Here is a 22,575-nt window from a genome sequence, read left to right as displayed (position 1 = left end):
TCTCATATCTTTATCTTGTCCTATCGCTCCAATCTCTCCTCAGGATCCCCCCAAAGCGAAGGTGTCTCTGGCGTTTTGCCTCTGCTAGTTGGGGGGACCTGAGGAGGTATTTTGCTGATTTTCCTTGGAATGACTACTGCTTCCGTGTCAGATACCCGTCTCTGTGTGCTGAGCGCATGACAGAGGTGATAGTGTCTGGCATGGAGGCGTACATTCCTCACTCTTCTTCTCGTCCTAAACCTTCTAAACCTTGGTTTAACACGGCTTGTTCTCGTGCTATACATGATAGAGAGGTGGTCCACAAAAGGTACTTAAGCCTTCCATTATCAGAATCTCATGCACTTTATATTTCTGCCCGGAACAATGTCAAGTCTGTTCTCCAACTAGCCAAAAACTCCTTCATTAACAGAAAATGTCGAAACCTTTCAAGATCTAACTCCCTTCGTGATTTCTGGCATCTAGCCAAAAATATCTCCAATAACTTTGCTTCTTCCCTCCTCTATTTCAACTAGATGGCACCACTGCTATCACATCTATTTCTAAAACTGAACTCTTCGCTCAAACCTTTGCTAAAAACTCTACCTTGGACGATTCTGGGCTTGTTCCTCCCTCTCCTCCACCCTCTGGCTACTTCATGCCACATATTAAAATTCTTCGCAATGATGTTTTCCATGCCTTCGCTGGCTTAAACCCTCGGAAGGCTTATGGACCTGATGGGGTCCCTCCTATTGTTCTCCGAAACTGTGCCTCCGTGCTTGCACCTTGCCTAGTCAAACTCTTTCAGCTCTGTCTGTCAACATCTACCTTTCCTTCTTGCTGGAAGTTTGCCGACATTCAACCTGTTCCTAAAAAGGGTGACCGTTGTAATCCCTCAAACTACCGTTCTATTGCTTTAATTTCCTGCCTATCTAAAGTTCTTGAATCTATCCTCAACAGGAAGATTCTTAAACATCTATCACTTCACAACCTTCTATCTTATCCCAGTATGGGTTCCGTCAGGGCCGCTCTACTGGTGATCTTCTGGCTTTCCTTACTGAGTCTTGGTCATCCTCTTTTAGAGATTTTGGTGAAACTTGCTGTTTCCTTGGACATATCAAAAGCTTTTGATAGTGTCTGGCACAAAGCTTTGATTTCCAAACTACCCTCCTACGGTTTCTATCCTTCTCTCTGTAACTTCATCTCAAGTTTCCTTTCTGACCGTTCTATTGCTGGTGTGGTAGACGGTCACTGTTCTTCTCCTAAATCTTTTAACAGTGGTGTTCCTCAGGGTTCTGTCCTGTCACCCACTCTCTTCTTATTATTCATTAATGATCTTCTAAACCAAACTTCTTGTTCTATCCACTCCTACACTAATGATACCACCCTGCACTTTTCCACGTCTTTTCATAGACGTCCAATCTTTCAGCAGGTAAACATTTCACGCAGGGAAGCCACAGAACGCTTGACTTCTGATCTTTCTAAAATTTCTAATTGGGGTTAGAGCAAAACTTGGTATTGTTCAATGCCTCAAAAACTCAATTCCTCCATCTATCAACTCGACACAACGTTTCAGACAACTATCCCCTCTTCTTCAATGACACTCAACTGTCCCCCTCTTCTACACTGAACATCCTCGGTCTGTCCTGTACTTATAATCTGAACTGAAAACTTCACATCTCATCTCTAGCTAAAACAGCTTCTATGAAGTTAGGTGTTCTGAGACGTCTACGCCAGTTTTTCTCACCCCTCCAGCTGCTAACTCTGTACAAGGGCCTTATCCGTCCATTTATGGAGTATGCTTCACATGTCTGGGGAGGTTCCACTCATACTGCTCTTCTAGACAGGGTGGAATCAAAAGCTTTTCGTCTCATCAACTCCTCTCCTCTAACTGACTGTCTTCAGCCTCTCTCTCACCGCCGCAATGTTGCATATCTAGCTGTCTTCTACCGCTATTTTCATGCTAACTGCTCTTCTGATCTTGCTAACTGCATGCGTCCCCTCCTTCCGCGGCCTCGCTGCACAAGACTTTCTTCTTTCTCTCACCCCTATTCTGTCCACCTCTCTAACGCAAGAGTTAACCAGTATTCTCAATCATTCATCCATTTCTCTGGTAAACTCTGGAACTCCCTGCTTGCTTCTGTATTTCCACCTTCCTATGACTGAAATTCCTTCAAGAGGGAGGTTTCAAGACACTTATTCATCAATTTTTGGCCACTGCTTTGACCCTTTTATGGGACTGGCATTTCAGTGGGCATATTTTTTTTATTGGATTTTTGTTGCCCTTGGCCAGTGTCCTTCCTACATAAAAAGAAAAGAAAAAAAAATTTCACCTCCTCAAACCTCACAGGACACCAACATCATCGCCAAAGATTACCCATAACACCATAACATCATCCCTAAAATCACCAATACACCACAATACCAGCTTCCAAGGTCAACACCACAGCCTTCCCTCACAAGATGGCTGCCAGTTTGATCTATGACCCCTTCGAACAGCGTCAGCGTCACCGGCACAACTCACCAACCGAATTTCATCGGACAAGAGCTCTTGGTACCACAAAAGACTCACTAACCTGATCCTGGATATCAAGGTTATACCGCTACACCACTAATACTTTCACACACTCACTCCATCACCAATCCACACCAAGATTCTTCCCTGAGAGACACCACCTTCTTCTCTACCTCACGACCCAAGGCGCTCTACGTTCACCTTCTTGGAATATGTTGTTGCCCACTCAAGCTCCCCTCGTTACAACATATTTCCACTTCAATTACACTTCCTCCCTTATACATACAAAGATATGGAGAACTTAATTTATGAAGAGAATAATACTACATAATATAAAATGAGTAAATAAACCTTACATTAACCGATAATAGGGATAATGTCCGAAAGGTAGGTAACTGGATCACGGGGACACTAAGAAAACGTGTTCCCTTTCAAGGTAAACTCAGCCAATGACACACCTTTTTTTATTCTTTATCTGTGCTGTATACCTCTTACCTAACTCCTTTGACTAAAAGAAAAACAAAAATATTCATTGACTACTTAAAAACAACCCTCTAGGAAACAGCAGTATTTCAAAACAAATTCTCCTCAATTTTCCGGCGGAGGCGATTGACGCTCTAACTCAAATATTCAATTTAACATTATCTCTTGGGAATTTCCCAAACAAGTTCAAAGCAACTGAAATAGTTTTCATTCCAAAACCCAACAAAAAAGGCACCATTCCGTTACCCTATAGGCCAATCTCACTGCTCGAAGTCCTTAGAGAAAATATTCAACAAAATACTACTTATACACCTAGAGGTTAACCACATCCTACCAAACTATCTTAAGGCTAACCGCATCCTACCCAACTCCCAACACAGTTTCCGTCCCACAAGAGGAATAGCAACTGCAATCGCAATCACCATGGAAAAAATGTCAGAATTCTTCTCTAATAACAACGAATGTTACCCAGTTCTCCAAGATGTAGCCAAAGCCTTTGACAAAGTCAAATAATAAATCTCACTTCAGTTATTATACCCATTTATCAAAATTTTATCCACTTTCCTCGACAAAAGAAAGGTCAAAATCTATCTTAAATACCACTTAAGACCATCCTTCTGTATCAAGATTGGGGTACCACAGGGAAGTTCTCTATTGCCAAACTCATACAGCTTATACACATCCAACATTCCTGCACCTTCTCAAGGATCAATACACATCATGTATGCTGATGACATTACCCGAATTGTTATCCACCCCAGTAAGTCAAAGGAAATCATGGCCAAATGAGTTGATCCAGATATCAAGAAAATAAATGAATTTTAAAAGAAATAATAAAAAAAAGACACTAATAAGTTCAAAATTATCCCATTGGCCATTAAGAACACGAAACCTATCACTATCAATGTAAAGCGAATAACATACTCCTATGAAGGAAACATCTTAGGTCTCGCTATAAACAAAAGAGGTCTTCTTGGCCAGATCTCACAAAATAAGAACAAAGCTTCAACAGCGCTTTCATCAGGATGTACATACATTCAACTTTGCTATCCTCTCCGACCTAGAGCAATTAGTGCAACACCCTACTCGCATTCCTAACCGTCTTAGAGATACGTCTTGACCTTTTCCTGACCTCTAATCCTTCTGCTTATGCTGTCACCCTTTCTTCACCGTTGGGCTCCTCCAATCACAATCTCATATCTGTATCTTGTCCTATCGCTCCAATCCCTCCTCAGGATCCCCCTAAGCAAAGATACCTCTGGCGTTTTGCCTCTGTTAGTTGGGGGGACCTGAGGAGGTATTTTGCTGATTTTCCTTGGAATGACTACTGCTTCCGTGTCAGAGACCCGTCTTTGTGTGCTGAGCGCATAACAGAAGTGATAGTGTCTGGTATGGAGGCGCACATTCCTCACTCTTTTTCTCGACCTAAACCTTCCAAACCTTGGTTTAACACAGCTTGTTCTCGTGCTATACATGATAGAGAGGTGGCCCACAAAACGTACTTAAGCCTTCCATCACCAGAATCTCATGCACTTTAAATTTCTGGCCGGAACCATGCCAAGTCTGTTCTCCAACTAGCCAAAAATTCCTTCATTAACAAAAAATGTCAAAACCTTTCAAGATCTAACTCCCCTCGTGATTTCTGGCATCTAGCCACTTTTTGGGGGGGTTATAGAGATTTTACGTCTATTCAATTGTGTCTGCGAAAGAATGGAACAAAAACGACCTATAATGATGGCTGGAAAGGACTCTAGAATATTACCATCACTTTTTTTTCCAGATTAGTTTTGATACTCTAGTCAGTTACGAGTATCTCATAACCTCAAGCACAATGCTCCAAAGCATGGGCTAAATAACCAGAATCCAAACTAACAATAGTAGTTGGCAGCTAAGAAACAATTCTAGTATAGGCTTGAAAACTCTTGAAAACAATTAATCCATTGCATACATTTACAGCATATCTAGAACTCCCAGATCTTGTGCATCAAGCTGAGGAGGTGAGGCTTCCCAGAGTTGTTCCCAGACACCGGCAAAATATCTTCACATGCTTCTCTGAGGAGAGGCTCTCACTTGTCCATAAATTACACTCCAACTACTAGAGATTAGAGAATGTACTATAAATAGAAAGAGAAAGTATTAATAAATAAATTAATAGATAAGTGAACAAATAAAATATCTATCTATCTATCTATCTATCTATCTATCTATCTATCTATCTATCTATCTATATATATATATATATATATATATATATATATATATATATATATATATATATATATATATATATATATATGCTACAGCCGTAGGACATTGTAAGCTACGCGGTGGTTGACGAGTTGATTTTTATTAACTGGTACATAAGTACACATCTCACCAATTTCAATATGAAGCCACTGTGGTAATGTTCTAGAGATCTTTTCCGCCGTTATTACTTTCCTAACCGACATAGAGCAATTGGTGCAACACCCTACTAGTATTCCTGACCGTCTTGGAGAAACGCCCAATATTCTTAACCTTTTCCTGACCTCTAATCCTTCTGCGTATGCTGTCACCCTTTCTTCTCCGTTGGGCTCCTCCGATCACAATCTCATATCTGTATCTTGTCCTATCGCTCCATCCCTCTTCAGGATCCCCCTAAGCAGTGAAGGTGCCTCTGGAATGACTACTGCTTCCGTGTCAGAGACCCGTTTTTGTGTGCCGAGCACATAACAGGTGATAGTGTCTGGCATGGAGGCGCACATTCCTCACTCTTTTTCTCGACCTAAACCTTCCAAACCTTGGTTTAACACAGCTTGTTCTCGTGCTATACATGATAGAGAGGTGGTCCACAAAAGGTACTTAAGCCTTCCATCATCAGAATCTCATACACTTTATATTTCTGGCCGGAACCATGCCAAGTCTGTTCTCCAACTAGCCAAAAACTCCTTCATTAACAGAAAGTGTCAAAATCTTTCAAAATCAAACTCTCCTCGTGACTTCTAGCATCTAGCCAAAATATCTCCAATAACTTTGTTTCTTCTTCCCTCCTTTATTTCAACCAGATGCACCACTGCTATCACATCTACCCCTAATGCTGAACTCTTTGCTCAAACCTTTGCTAAAAACTCTACCTTGGACGATTCAGGGTTTGTTTCCCCTTCTCCTCCACCCTCTGACTACTTCATGCTTACTATTAAAATTCTTCGCAATGATGTTTTCCATGCCCTCGCTGGCCTAAACCCTCTGAAGGCTTATGGACCTGATGGGGTCCCTCCTATTGTCCTCCGAAACTGTGCCTCCGTGCCTGCGCCTTGCCTAGTCAAACTCTTTCAACTATGTCTGTCAGTACCTTATCTTCTTGCTGGAAGTTTGCCTACATTCAGCCTGTTCCTAGAAAGGGTGACCGTTCTAATCCCTCAAACTACCGTCCTATTGCTTTAATTTCCTGCCTATCTAAAGTTTTTCAATCTATCCTCAAAAAGAAGATTCTTAATATGGTTTCTGTCATGGCCGCTCTACTGGTGATCTGGCTTTCCTTACCGACTCTTGGTCATCCTCTTTTAGAGATTTTGGTGAAACAATTACTGTTGCCTTGGATATATCAAAAGCTTTTGATAGAGTCTGGCACAAAGCTTTGATTTCCAAACTACCCCTCCTACGGCTTCTATCCTTCTCTCTGTAACTTCATCTCAAGCTTCCTTTCTGACCGTTCTATTGCTGCTCTGGTAGACGGTCACTGTTCTTCTCCTAAATATATTAACAGTGGTGTTCCTCAGGGTTCTGTCCTATCACCCACTCTCTTCTTATTATTCATCAATGACCTTCTAAACCAAACTTTTTGTCCTATCCATTCCTGTGCTGATGATACCACCCTGCACTTGTAGCAAATAATCTAGTCAGCCATAGAAATATCCTATTTTCTCTCATCATTTTCTGTAAATATTCAGGGTACACTAAAGCTTACGCGCTTCTCAGAACCAGTAATGTATATTTTGTAACGTTTGATATCTTCATGTCAACTCCTTTCAATTACAATAAATCATTAGCACCAGTTTTATCACCACCACTGCTAACATAGCTTCATGAGAGCGTAATGTGTAAACACAAGTCACCGCTCCAAGCACTCCGTTTTCTGTTATATGTTTTCAGCCTTCCGTTCTCTTTCTACTGCACAGATTTTTCGTCTTTCATCTCTTCTTCCCCATTTTTTTATACATACACATTCTGTGCACGCTTTTCGACACATACGTTACACGTCTTTTCTATACATCATATTACTCCTTTCTTCACACAGACATACACACACACATTCACTCTCTTTGTCTATATCTTTATGTAAATCATTTTTTATGTTCAGTATTTTTTGTGTATATCTACATGTTTTTGTTAAATAAAGCAGTCACGACTGGGCCACGGTCGGGGTCGGACGTGATCGCTGCCACGCTCCCTCTGACCTACCCTAAATACCACGTGTGTCGTTCCCGCCTCGTTCAATCGTCATGGCATTCAACAGTGACCAAGTGCTAGTGCTGAACAACGGTTCAGGGAAGAGGGCAAGAGCATCCTCTTCTTCAGCATCCCTAAAGTGCTCCACGCCCAAGAAAGCGGCCCGTAACCTGCTGGAGGACAGCAGCAGTGATGAGCGCTCACCGAAGCGAGCCACCCGCAGCCTCCAGCCTTCATGGCAGGAGGACAACGCTACCGAAGCGGACTGGGCCCCACTCGACCTCTCCGTTTTCAGCGACGTGGTGCAGCAGCAGCAGCAGGACGGCGGTGAGGAGCAAGGATGGACTACCGTCACGACCAGCCGAGCTCGCCGCCACCAGCCCCCGAGGCCCAAGTTCAAGCTGGGCAGCCTGGGCGAATACGAGAACTCTTACCGAGCCATCTCTGCCCTCGAGAGGGAGTATCCGACCCTTCGGATACAGGTAAGGGTTAATCTCAAGGGTGAGCACGTGGTCACGCCCAAGGACGAGGATTCCACGGCACTCCTGCGCCGCATCGCGGAGGAAGGAAACAGGGTGCTCCTCCTCGACCCAAGCGAAAAGAGGCACAAGGTGGTGCTGGAGCGCTACCCGCTCGACCTGCCTCTCGAGGCGGTAGAGGCTCACCCTCAGGTGACCTCCGCCCAGCGTCTGACCTCCAAGAGGGACAAGTTGCCCACGAGACAGGTGCTACTTGTGTGTGTGGGGCCGCCGCCCGCCAAGTTGGATCTCGGCTGCTGGGGCAGATACTCCCTGCGCCCCTACCAAGGTGAGCCTGTAAGATGTTACAGGTGCCAACGGTACAACCACCTGCAGGCGCGGTGCGAACATGCCGCCAGGTGCGGCGTGTGCAGCCTGCCCCACCCGACGGAGGAGTGCATCGCCCGCCATAAGGCCAACGAGGCAACCACCGCCAGGTGCCCAAACTGTGGGAAAAACCACCACGCGTGGAACCCCCAGTGCCCTGAGAGGCTCCGTAGGATGCCTCGTTCACGCCAGCAGCAACAACAGCAGTCTCAGGCGCCACCAAGGCGGCAACGTCGACGTCGCCATACAGCGTCGCATGGGCAGCCCCGGCAACAGATCGCTCAGCCCCAGCAGCAACAGCATCCACCACGTGGCCAGCCAGGAAGGTCAGCGCGAGATCCCGTTGCACCCGCCCCACCTCCAGTCAGGTCAGCTTGGGTCCCGCGGCAGGCCCCCTCAGCCACCCCCCCACCCCCGTCCCAGCCAGCGGCAAGACCGGAAGAGATTAACCGGCAACCCCCTCACCGCCGACCCGAGGTACAGCTTCCAGCCATAGGCACGGAGAGCCGCACCCCCTCCGCCCACCCCTCCACTCGCTCAGGTAGCACCCCTACCAAGCATGCTCGAGCCAAGCCCCACCACCCGAGCAGCGGCACACAAGGGAGAGACCCTCCCGGCGACGCCCCCGCCCGTGCGGCGACAGGCCCAGCACCGACAACGGTGAGGAGGAGAGCCATGGTCCCGAGCGATCCTCTCCACGGGGTGCCCGCCTGTCTCAGCGAAGAAACCCGCGCGGTGGTCAACTGCCTCATGGCGCGGATGGTGCAGTTGATGGCGGAGCTGCTTGCCAGCCCTGATCACGTCCCCGCTAGGCGGGACGATCTGGACGCGCTTCTCCGCCAGGAGACGGCCACGGCCATCTCTGAGTGCGGCCTCCTGCCACCACCGCTGAACTCGAGGGACCCACGTCTGTGCCCCTCCCTCCAACCACCAGACCTTCACCACCAACATGGAGAGGAGATATGCTGAGGGCGCCACCCACGCGGACCAGCCTGCAGGGCCCCCCAGGCTCAGAGTCCTGCAATGGAACGTGCAGGGCCTGCGACCCAAGAAACATCAAGTCCTACAGGCCGTCTTCGAGGAGCACCTTGACGTTGTGCTCCTCCAGGAAACACTGACGCCCGCCGACTTTGAATGGAGGGTGGCGGGCTACACCCTTCACTCGCTCCCCACAGCGGAGGGCACCCGAGGCTGTGCAGCGCTGGTGAGGAGCACAATCCCTCACCGCAGGGTTGCAGCCCCAGTCAACTGCGGGGACGGAGTGGAGGTCCTGGCGCTGGAGCTGCAGGTGGGAAGTCTCCCGCTCCTGGTATACAACGTATACAGGAGCCAGCGACACCAGCTGGAGGCAGGAGAGCTTCTCACCCTCGCCTCCCACTCCAGTCTCTTGGTTGCGGGCGACCTCAACGCCCACCACCCCATGCTACAGTCACCGTCCCCAGCCAACGAAACGGGCCGCCACCTGGCCGTGCTGCTCGAGGAAATCCCTCACGTGTGCCTTCTCAACACAGGGGAGGCCACCCACACCCGGGGAGGAAGGCTTGACCTCACGTTGGTCTCGAGTGACCTGGCGGCAGGCGCTACGTGGCAGGTGCACCCGACCCTCACCAGCGACCACTTTGCCACCCTCACCACCCTCCCAGTGGCCCCGCCGGTCCCACCCCGCCCGCCCCCACGCTGGAACATAAGGAGAGCGGACTGGACCAAGTTTCAGGCCTCTCTTGACGAGTGGTGGGCCGCCTATCAGCCGCCCGCCGACCTACATCAGCAGGAGAGGGACCTGACGACGGCCATCCAGACCGCAGCCGCCGCAGCCATCCCCAGGTGCACCCCGAGCCGCCGCCACCGGACAGACTGGTGGTACTACAACGAAGAGGTGCGCGAGCACAACCACCGTGTCAACCAGCACAGAAAACTGTACAAAAGGCGCCCCAACCCCAACAACCTAAGACTCCTACAGGATGTGGTGGCCCGCGCACGGCAGGTATCCCTGAGGGCCAGAGAGGCTAAGTGGCTGGAGTGGTGCGCCACTTTTAGCCACCACACGTCTCTAGGCCAGCTGTGGAGGAGCGTGAGGACAGCCTCCGGCGCTGCCCCGCCCCGCCCGCCCGCCCACCCGCACCCGCAGCAGGAGGCAGAGAGGCTTGCCACCATGTTCACCACGCGGAGCTCCAGTGACCAGCTTCCTCCCCAGACACAACGCATCCAGCAGCAGCTCCGACCACACCGCGACGAGGCTGTCAGGGAGGCGATGGAGGAAGCCGACGTGACTGACCAGCCCTTCTCCCTTCAAGAGCTGGAGCGGGCTAGGAGGAGAGGCCGCGACACGGCAGCGGGGGCGGACGGCGTGCCATACTCCATGTTGGCGCACGCTGGGCCGGCTGGGGACGCCGCGCTGTTGGCCACCATCAACGCCTCATGGATGGCGGGCTGTCTGCCGCCCGCGTGGAAGGAAGCCGACATTCAGCCGATTCCAAAGCCGAGGGAGCCCACCAAGATCAGACCCATCTCTCTCCTCAGCTGCACGGCCAAAACGGCTGAGAGGATGGTGCTCGCGCGGCTACAGTGGCGCGTGGGGCCCTCTCACCCACATGTGTTCGGCTACACCCGCGGAGTGAGCACGGCAGACAGCATCCTCGCCCTGCTTACCCAAATTGACCACCGCCCCGCCGTCATCGTCTTCATCGACCTCGAGAAGGCGTTCGAGCTAGCCAGCCCTCACGCCATCCTCGACGCACTCGTGCGGAAAGGGGTGCGAGGAAGGCTGCTGGCCTGGCTCCGCGACTACCTGCAGCGCCGCCGCGCCAGGGTTAGGTTCCAGGGCCTGAGGTCGACCTTCAAGGTACTTGAGAACGGGACGCCCCAGGGCGGCATCCTCAGCCCTCTACTGTTCAACCTGCTGATGGAACAGCTAGTGGCACTGCCTTTCCACGCTGGCACCGTCCTGCTGAGCTACGCCGATGACCTCGCCCTCGTCGTCACCGGAAGGGGCAACAAGCTCAGGAGGACGCAGCAGGCACTCGACCTCATCAGCAGGAAATGCCAGGACCTGGGGCTCAAGATCTCGGCAGAGAAGTCCCGGGCCATGATGGTGAAGGCGGCAGACCCAACCTGGCAGCTCCGCGTCCAGGGAGTTGAGCTGGCATGGACCAACTCCTACCAGTACCTCGGTGTGTGGGTGGACAAGCGGCTGTCCTTCACAGCCCACGCCGCCTACCTGAGGGAGAGGACGCAGTCTAGGCTGAACGTGATGCGGGCCATGACGCGAATCAGCGCGGGCGCCACTTTTTCCGTCCTGCGCCAGTACTACGTGCACGCTGTTCGCTCGCTGGTGGATTACAGCGCCCCCGTCCTCATAGCACTCTCTCCAAACCAGCAGGAGCGGATCGAGGTGCTACAAAACACCGCAATGAGGACCATGCTGGGGGCACCGAGGTGGTCCAGCGCATGCGTCATGCAGAGCGAGACCAGACTGGTACCCCTCACCACCAGGGTACAGCAGATCACGGCCTGCCGCGTAGCGAGGGTGCTGCAGCGTGACGCGGAGGGAGTGACACAGAGGAGACTGAGGCTGGCGGGGACGCAGGGTGCCGAATCTCTCCGCCGCAACCCGTGGCTGCTGCAGTGCACGCTGGCTACCCACAACCTGGCTCGCATGGAGAACTGGCCACAGGCGGACCTCCCTGCCCCCACCTTCCGCGCCCCACCCCCGTGGGAGCCACCCGCGGCAGAGTTCTCCGCCACACAGCTGCCCGCCAGCAAGGCGCTCTGCGCGGTGGAGGAGATGCGGCAGCACGCCTTCATGGCCATGGCGCAGGTCACCGAGCCAGACAGTGTTGTGTACTACACCGATGGCTCGGCTGACCCTGACAGCGGAAGGACGGGCGCTGCTGCCATCACCAGAGGGGCCGAGGTGTGTGAGAGGACTCCCGACCACTGCTCCACCCTGCAGACAGAACTGGTGGCCATCCTGCTGGCCCTGGAGCACGCTCAACACCGGCGGGAGCGCACCGTGGTGCTCCACACCGACTCCAGAACGGGGCTACAGGCTCTACAACAGCCGTATCCCAGCGACAACGTGGGCCTCGTCACCGCCATCCTGGGTAGCCTCCAGAGCCTCGCCGCGCAGGGGCGGCGGGTGAGGCTCAACTGGATACCCAGCCACGTGGGAGTACGAGGCAACGAGGCTGCTGACGCAGCCGCCAAGAGAGCTGCTAGTGGCCCCCAGGTGACAAGGCATGTGCCGCCCAGCCTGAGCCAAGTGAGGGCGCGAGCCAGGCTCGCCGCAACCAAGCGCGCCCGCCACACGCACCGGCAGCTGGAAACAAGGAAGAGACAGGCAGCTTGGTACGCCTCCGCCACTGGCTACCAGTCGTTGGACGCCTCCCAGCAGCAGCCCAGAGCAGACGGCGTGTTGCTGCAACGCGTAAGGCTGGGCTACTGCACCAGGGAACAGCTGTACGACGACTTTCGGGGGCAGGAGTGCGACCACTGCGGGAGGCACAGCCGCCACCCGCTAGTGCACTACCTACTGTCCTGTCCGGCCACCGCCGCCCTCAGACCAACGCCGCCACCACCGGCCCATCCTGTAGGCGGTGATCTCCTCAGCAGCCGCGAGGCCAGGGCTGCCCTCATCGTCCGCCACACGCCCACAGACCTGATGCTGCGAGTTCTCAGGGCAGCGCCCCCGCCCCGCTGAACAGGTCGCAGCTCCTTTCCTGACCGGCGAGCAGCACTCCTCGCCGCGCCACCGCACCGCCCACCACCGGGACCCAAGACTCCCCCACCTGCGGGCTGGTGCCCGCTTTGTGTATTATGTACATTCATGTATATTTTTTCCTTTGTGCAATATGTATATATGTATATGTTGACATAATACTCAATAAACCTTTAATAATAAATGTTAAATAAAGGTAGAGAGAGTTCAACCAGTCTAACAAGTGGCTATGAATATAACCTTAGCTGGTGATCTAAAAGAGTTAAGAGATTAAAGGACTTGTAACTGCTGACGGTTACCTGTCGGTTTTCTCTTCTCTATCTCTGGCGAGTTAAGAGATTAAAGGACTTGCAACTGCTGACGGTTACCTGTCGGTTTTCTCTTCTCATATTCCTGGCGGCTTTCACCTAGATCACTAGACACTTTTCCACGTCTTTTCATCCAACAATTCAGGAAGTAAATATTTCACGCAAGGAAGCCATAGAACGCCTCACTTCTAATCTTTCTAAAATTTCTGATTGGAGCAAAGCAAACTTGGTATTGTTCAGTGTCTCAAAAACTCAATTCCTCCATTCACCAACTCGACACAACCCTCCAGACAACTATCCCCTCTTCTTCAGTGACACTCAACTGTCCCCCTATTCTACACTGAACATCCTCGGTCTGCTTTTTACTTTTAATCTGAACTAGAAACTTCACATCTCATCTCTAGCTAAAACAGCTTCTATGAAGTTAAGTGTTCTGAGACGTCTCCGCCAGTTTTTTTTTCACCTTCCACCCCAGCTGCTAACTCTGTACAAGGTCCTTATCCGTCCATGTATGGAGTGTGTTTCACATGTCTGGTGGGTTTCCACTCATACCGCTCTTCCAGACAGGATGAAATCAAAAGCTTTTCGTCTCATCAACTCCTCTCCTCTAACTGACTGTCTTCAGCCTCTCTCTCACCGCCGCAATGTTGCATATCTAGTTGTCTTCTACCGCTATTTTCATGCTAACTGCTCTTCTGATCTTGCTAACTGCATGCCTCCCCTCCTCCCGCGGCCGCGCTGCACAAGACTCTTCTTTCTCTCACCCCTCTTCTTTCCACCTCTCTAATGCAAGAGTTAACCAGTATTCTCAATCATTCATCCCTTTCTCTGGTAAACTCTGGATTTCCCTGCCAGCTTCTGTATTTCCACCTTCCTATGACTTAAATTCCTTCTAGAGGGAGGTTTCAAGACACTTCTTCAATTTTTGACTACCGCTTTGGACCCTTTTATGGGACTGGCATCTCAGTGTTTTTTTTTTTTTTTAATGATTTTATTTTAATGATCAAGTTATATCAACGTTACTGAGCAAGCCATTAATTAACATCCTTAACCTTACTGTCCAAAATTCTCTTGCCCAATAATGTTAATGGCCTATTATCCCTATTGAGCACGATATATATATACATATATATATATATATATATATATATATATATATATATATATATATATATATATATATATATATATATATATATATATATATATATATATATATATATATATATATATATATATATATATATATATATATATATATATGCACACACACACATACACACACACACACACACACACACACACACATCAGTGCTTTACAATATTTTTCTTCTTAATGATTTTGATTATTTAAATTTGCTCTAGGAACATTTTAACCATTTCATTTATATCATAGCTGAAGTTTTTATTCATACTTATATAAGATAACTATTTCTCGAATATAGTACTAGTGAGTACTCACTAGGTATATTTCATTAAACGAAATAAAGCTTTTTGATTTTGACTTGATCACAACAACAACAACAACAACAACAACTACTACTATTACTACTACAACTACTACTGGTACTACTTTCCCTGCTACTACTTCAGTATCAAGCGGCTTTAGAATTGCCGACATGAGCGTCACATTGCAATAAAACATGCAACTCGCTCCTCACTCTGGGAAAAAAAAAAAAAAATCGCCCGGGAGAAAATAACAACATGGCAACTTAGGTTATTCCCTCGAAAGTTTTCCAAAGCATATAATAACGGATACAATGTTTGACATATTGGCCCGATTTTTATAAACATTGGTGTTAGTAAATCCCAACACCAAGCTTCACGTCGTATATCCTCTTACAAACTTTGCTAATGCGTTTTTTAATCTCGGGGAAGGAGACACGACGTGGTGTTAGGAGAACGGGAGGGCCTGCGCGCAGGTAAGTCCCCGCACATTCTGTGCATGTGCGAGCAGTCACGCCACGTGATAGGCCGCCACCCTCTCATTAGCTAACCTAACCCTAACCTAACTAATATAATCAAACCTAACCTTAACCTTAAGCTAACTACCCTGTACCAATATTACTGGATATAGTTTCTTATTATAACAGATTATATCGGCTATGTTAGGTAAGATTAGATTTGTCAGGTTAGGTTAGGTTTGGTTAGTTAGGTTAGGTAAAGTTAGGTTACGTTAGGTCAACTGATGAGAAGGTGGTGGCCATTCACGAGGCGAGATTTCTTGTACCACTTACGAGGAGAGACTGCTCGCACCTACGCAAAATGTGCGGGGACTTTCCTACGCCCAGGCCCTCCCAGGAGAATCCAACACCAACAGCACTCTTCGCACAGGTTGACAGCTCTGAAGTGTCTTAGGTACCTGCCGAATAGCAGCTGATCAATGCCTTACAGTTTTCCTGCTTAAACAGTCTACATTGAATACTGCATTCGTTTATATATATATATATATATATATATATATATATATATATATATATATATATATATATATATATATATATATATATATATATATATATATATATATATATATATATATATATATATATATATATATATATATATATATATATATATATATATATATATATATATATATATATAAACGAATGCAGTATTCAATGTAGACTATGTAGAATGTATATATATATATATATATATATATATATATATATATATATATATATATATATATATATATATATATATATATATATATATATATATATATATATATATGAGTCTCTCCTCAGACAGGCATGTGAACAGATTTTGTCTGCCTCTAAGAACAACTCTGGGAAGCATCGCTTCCTCAGCTTGCTGCACAGAATCAAGGAGTTCTAGATATGCTGCAAATGTATGCAATCAAATAATTGTTTTCAAGGGTTTTCAAAACTATACTAGAAATGTTTCTTAACTGACATCTACTATAGTTAGTTTGGAATCAGGTTATGGAGTCTTGTGCTTGTGATTACGAAATTGATTGACAAGAGTATCAGAATCAATCTGGAAAATGTGGTGGTAATATTCTAGAGTCCTTTCCAACCATTGTTATTGGTTGTTTTGGTTCCATTTTTTCACAAACATTTGAATAGACGTAAAACGTAGCAGAGTGAGGGAAATGCCACCTCTCCTGTAACCCCCAAACACTTCTAAAATGTGTCAGCGAAAGAATTAAACCAAAACAATCAGTAATAACGGAGGGAAAGGTGTCCAGAATATTATCAGACTGGTTTCATGTTGAAATTGGTGAGATAACTGTAGGTACCAGTTAATAATAACCAACCAAGATATTTCTGACTGAGAATAACTAAAATTTAATGTTTCATGCATAAAAAAAATAATAAAATAAAAACATTAATGCTGCAATTATCATATGAAGATGTTGTAAACCTTGGAAAGGTGATGAAAATCGACAGCACAATGTAAACGAACCCATAAATCACAAGGGGAAAGGCGCTCGAACGAGCGCATTTATAAACACCTTAATCTCTTTCTAACGATGATGAATACTATTTTCCTTTAGCACAAAAATATATTGATATATTATCATATTTTTTACACAACTTTTAATCGAACATGAGTCGTGAATATCATTGGTGTTTCTTGTTGGGGAAGAGTAGGACACACGAACAATTATTATTGGAACCTGTGTGTGGTGTCTCCAGCGAAATGACAATAACACCACAGTTTAAAAAAACGATACGTACTAAGAATCATCTACATTGGTATTAGTAACTACTAACACCACGTTTAAAAAATTGGGACATTGATATAAGGAAGTTTTCATTTGTCACCGCTCCTTGCTTCGGATAACAAAACAGTTGTGTTTGTTTCACACAGTGTCCTACTGAGTTGATGGGCGATACCTGGAAAATATGCAGTCCATGACTACATACGTAGAACATGTTAAATGTTTCACAAGAATGGTGGTGAAACAGAAAAAAAAAAAAAATAGGCTGTATAACTGTGGGACACTCATTACTCCATGTAGGTTGGGTTGTAGAGCTGTCACCGTAAAGGGATTTAAGTAAGATCCAGGAAACAAACACTATATTGTTCTTGTGCCAGTTACAAGGGACACAGCAATCCTGGCTCTCTTTCCTGTCCTGTCGTACAGTCTGTGTGCAGCTAATGTCTTAAGGGTATAATTGCGGCTGCCAGGCGTAGCTCGTATATGTGTGAAGGATAAGTATATTATGTTGGGTGTTGTCTTTGTCTGTCCTACCTAACTAAACGATATTCCTACACCTCCCTCTCCCCACCAAGTTCATAGCAGAGTCTTGAACTAATGACTGGGCGGCTACCGTAATATGTTGCTCGCGCAGGCACCTGGAACGTCGAAGCGGTGATGGGTCATGGATTACAGGGGCGTCTGTGGAGGGGTTCACGGAGGCGGTGTCTGGGCGCAGAAAGCGGCCATTCCGTCTCAGGACACGGCCAAACGGTAGTCGGACGTCGTATTGATGCGGTTCGTGGTATGCCAACAATGTGCCCAACTGGTCCCCGCGGTTGGTCCTTGGGTTCTGGATGCGTACTTGCTGGTTAACGTCAAGGTCAAGTAGCGTGCAGGCACGTTCATTGTAGCGGGAGACAACATCCTGCTCCCTCTGTATTGCTCGTTGGGCACAGTCCTCCTCGGCGGGTTGCCACTCTGCACTCTGCGACTCGGTTGTTCACGTAAACATGGGTCGTGGGCTCATCAGTGGTCGAAGTGGCTGCGCAGCTACGGAAATCTCGGGCGAGAATTTGGCCAGCTGCTTAACGAGGTATGAAAGATCTGAGGTCAGTAATACTGGCCGGTGTCGTAGTTTTAAGTGACCAGCTAGTTTCAAGAGGCCAAGTGCTCGTTCAGCCCTATTTTCACTACCGGACGTAGAGCTCACGGTAACGCACAGACCTCCCTGGACTCCCTTTTAAGGACACACTTATTATCCTCGGAAGAATGTTTAGGCATTGGCCGAGATGCAATAGGTACTATGCCACGTAAACAATTCTCTTTAATATATCAGTTCTTTTTACTTTTTATTGGAATTCAAGTATTAGGTGTGGATTATTTAGGTTATCAAACCATTCAGTGCTACGAATGTTTCGGGTTTTAAGATAATAGGACATTAATCTAACTTAGTATTACCTAACCTAACCTAAATGATGTGCAGCAATACCTGACCTAACCTAACATTACCTAACCTACAAGGCATACCTAGTACTGCTGCTGTCGCATGGTGTCAGCTGAAGACGTCTGTGCGTTGCCGTGGCTGGGAGTGAGTGCGTTGTACGTCTGGCTGCTCTGGCAATAAAAATGGGGCTGCGCGCGCACTTGATCACTTGAAACTCGCTGGTCACTTGAACTTATTGCACCTGGGTTGTGAAGTCGGCAATTGCTCGGAGGTTGTTGGAGTCGGCGCTGATGTCCTCAGCTGACAACATGAAGCCGCAGAACTTGACCGCAGGTTCGGCGAGGACAAATTTGTTTGCAGTAAGTGTGATACCTTTCTCCCGACATCTGATAAGAATGGTGTTGACGCGGAGATATGGTAATAGGTCTCGGTCGTGAACGAGAACATCATTCATCACTTTAACATATTTGGGGACGCCTAGTAGTGGCCATATCCCCTCTTAAGGGACCCCACCTGCCTTATTAATGAATACCGTTGATATTCATTGAAATTTATTGAAACTTTTACTGAACATAGTCTTAATTACTAAAAAATTGTTTTAATGTGATATTGATTCCTAGAAAAGAAACAGAGAAAAAATTATTAATACAAACAAATGCACCATTTTCGGTATGTGCCATTTAGGGCACGTTTTGTTTAGGATCATTGTCTATTGAAGAACAGTGATAAAATTATGACATCACCTCTTTCTTCATTTCTTCTGGTGTTGTGTTTACTTTTCTTTTTTTATGAACAGTCCAAAGTAATATTGCAAGTGTTCTATTATTTTTCACTCTGTTCTTTCCACCTAAGACGGATTTTTTCTTTGTTGATTTCCCTTTTTCCCACTTCAATAACTTTGTTTACACAAATTTCTAGGCCCTGTCCCAAGTCTTTTTGTTACATGGTTTGCACATTCCAATTTCTCAATTTGTTTTTCTCCATAAACACCAGTTTCTTTTACTGGATTGTAAGCTGAGCTATCTCCATCCCTCAAAGTGCACATACAAAGTGTGCATATGCTGTAAGGATCTTTTCCAGTATATGCATATGTTATGTTATTCCAGCATATGCATATGTTATGCTGTAAGGACCTTTTCCAGCATGCCAGAGATTCAGCTTCCTCCATACCTCAAAATACACCTTCGTAATTCATGTTACAGAAGGGGACGTGGCCTGCTTTCCACTTATATGCCTCTTTGGTCACTTTCTTATTTTTGTACATAGTTTCTTGAAATGTACATGCAGCACATACTTTACTTAGGGTTTCATACTCTAAAAGAAGTCCAGTGCTTTGATCTATGACAACACCTATCCCCAGAAGTGACCTGTGACCTCGAGTGTGCTAATGACTGCTGCCTTACGTCACGAGACGTGTTGCCATATGACGATCACCTTTAAAAAAAAAAAAAAAAAATATATATATATATATATATATATATATATATATATATATATATATATATATATATATATATATATATATATATATATATATATATATATATATATATGAATTAAATTTGGCTATGCCAAAAGTAAGGACATCACCAAAGAGCGCAAAATGTAAACAATCCAGCCATGTGGATTGCGTGGGGATTTAAATCAGTTTAAAAGCCTACGAGGTAACAATATCTACGCAAAACTTTGAGAAAATGTTCCCAAGTTTATGACTCATATAAGGCGGTAAACTCTATTTCTATTTTTCATGATTTTCTGTTAAAAATACCAGATGGGGTCCCTTAAAGAGAAGGCGTTTCCTGTTGCTACAAATCCCATGGGGCCGTGAAGATATTTGAAACGACCGTTAGGTGTTATAATTGTGGTTAGCGGCTGGTCCTCCTCAGCCAGCTCAAACTGTCAGTATTCTTGCAGGGCGTCGACTGTAGTAAAGTAGTGAGCCTGAGGGTCAACACTTCTGATGGCAGCAAATGGTGTCGGTGAGGTGTGGGCGGAAGGAGAGATCTGCTTTTTAAGATGAGACAGGTCAATAGTGATCCTCACCCCACCGTTGGGCTCGTGGACAGCGACCAGTGGGTGACACCAGGGTGATGTCTCATCACCCTGCAATTATACCCTGGGTCACCATCGACTGCAGTTCTTGCTGTGCGGGGTCCTGGAAGGCCAGCGAAATCTACCGAGGTGTATTGATGGCAAAGGGCTTTGCATCCTCCCACAGGTGAATGCGCATTGGCGTTCCATTCATTGGGCGTAGCGGTGTTAACTACAGGTCCTCCTTCTTCATCAGGACGTCATCATACTCCTGTAAGAAAAACGCCTTGGCTGTTGAAGGGGTGGTGGTGGTGTTGAATGGGAGTGTTAGGTCCGTGGTAGGAGGTGATCTGAAAGCGGCAGTGATATGCAACTGGGAGCGGCGCGTGTTGAGAAGGGGGATAACTGAGGAGGTGGGGCCTCGCTGTCATGTGCGTCCTCGGATGCTCGCACACGCACGTCACCTCGGATATCGGCTGAGGGAACTTGGCGGGGATTAGTGTCAGGTCCCTGCAAGCCTTGTATGACAGCAATGGGACTGGCGTACAGTAATGGATGTCTATCCAAGTCTTTGTCTTCTTTCCTTCACCTGTAGCTGAAGGATCCAAATGCAGGTTTCATAACTGAGCCGTCTACAGTAAGTCTCGGGGCGTCAGGTGGTGGCTTCAGGTCTTGTCTATAAACCTATATCGTTCAGGTGTTGAAGGCCAATGATGGTCTCGTCCGCACCTATATCAGGTAACATTGCGAGGTTGCGCGCCCATTTATAGTGGATGAAGATGACGACAACGGGAGGAGTCGTCGCAGAAGGGGTGCGTGAGGCGGATTGAACGGATAATGGTAATGATAATAATAATGAAAATAAATAAATAAATGATAATAATAATAATAATAATAATAATAATGATAATAATAATAATAATAATATTAATAATAATAATAATAATAATAATAATAATAATAAGTAATAGTAATAATAATAATAATAATAATAATAATAATAATAATAATAATAATAATAATAATAATAATAAACTTTTCCGCTCTCTCTCTCTCTCTCTCTCTCTCTCTCTCTCTCTCTCTCTCTCTCTCTCTCTCTCTCTCTCTCTCTCTCTCTCTCTCTCTCTCTCTCTCTCTCTCTCTCTCTCTCTCTCTCTCTCTTTTAGCCATGAGCTGGTTTCCAAGAAGTAACACTGGCCGAGTAGTTGGAGGTGTGTGGCTGCTGTCCTCCCTTATCATCGCCACACTGTATAAAAGCAACTTGAAGGCAATGCTCATTATACCCCATGTAAGTGGTTTGTTTTACTAAGAAGATATTTTTCTTTTGTTCTTGCTAAAGGCTAGTATGATTCATGGTGAAAGAAAAGATGGTGATGCGTTGAGGTCACGGGGAGTTATGTACTTTCTTTTATTTTCATATTTTATGTTAGCACCATAATTAAAGTGAGGTGTGTGTGTGTGTGTGTGTGTGTGTGTGTGTGTGTGTGTGTGTGTGTGTGTGTGTGTGTGTGTGTGTGTGTGTGTGTGCACTGTGAGCCAAGAATCATTCTTGTAATTTTTTAAGGTAATTTGCAAATACTGCGTAAGATAACTATATCAAGGTTTTTGGTCACTGAAAGCATACACACGAGATTTAGCTTTGTTAAGAAGGAACAATTACCAATGTCTTCATCTTATGTTATTCCTGTAGGTGTCTCTTCCTTTCACCAACCTGGAGGAAATGGTAGAGCAACACGAGATACCGTACATACTGATGGGTGGAAGCGTTGTTTACAACACATTAAAGGTTTGTCTGTGGCCATTAATGGAGAGAGTGAAAGAGAGAGAGAGAGAGAGAGAGAGAGAGAGAGAGAGAGAGAGAGAGAGAGAGAGAGAGAGAGAGAGGGAGGGAGGGAGGGAATTTCATTTTGTGAATGTATAGACCCTATATTAAAGCATATTTGTAAACTGAAATTAAGTGTATGTTTCACTGATTTCATATTTTGTGCTTCCTTCGTGTTTTGGGCATATGTACCCTTAGAGCTCCAGTCTAACTAGCGATACAGTTCTTGCTCATATATATATATATATATATATATATATATATATATATATATATATATATATATATATATATATATATATATATATATATATATATATATATATA

The 22,575-nt window shown here is 46.3% G+C and overlaps 1 long non-coding RNA gene across 1 annotated transcript in view; it reads left to right on the top strand.

Moving 5' to 3' along the window:
- LOC135093553 (uncharacterized) overlaps positions 1-22,242 on the top strand; it is a 34,009-nt gene extending 11,767 nt beyond the window's left edge. The window contains exons 2-3 of the long non-coding RNA XR_010263417.1: positions 21,593-21,714; positions 22,117-22,242. This is a non-coding gene — a long non-coding RNA (uncharacterized LOC135093553). The remainder of the gene's footprint in view (positions 1-21,592; positions 21,715-22,116) is intronic.
- The last annotated feature ends 333 nt before the right edge of the window (positions 22,243-22,575 follow it).

Source organism: Scylla paramamosain, chromosome 43 (assembly GCF_035594125.1).
Source record: "Scylla paramamosain isolate STU-SP2022 chromosome 43, ASM3559412v1, whole genome shotgun sequence".
NCBI lineage: Eukaryota > Metazoa > Arthropoda > Malacostraca > Decapoda > Portunidae > Scylla > Scylla paramamosain.
Note: the sequence above shows the minus strand (reverse complement) of the source record. Positions and strands in the feature narration are given on the sequence as shown.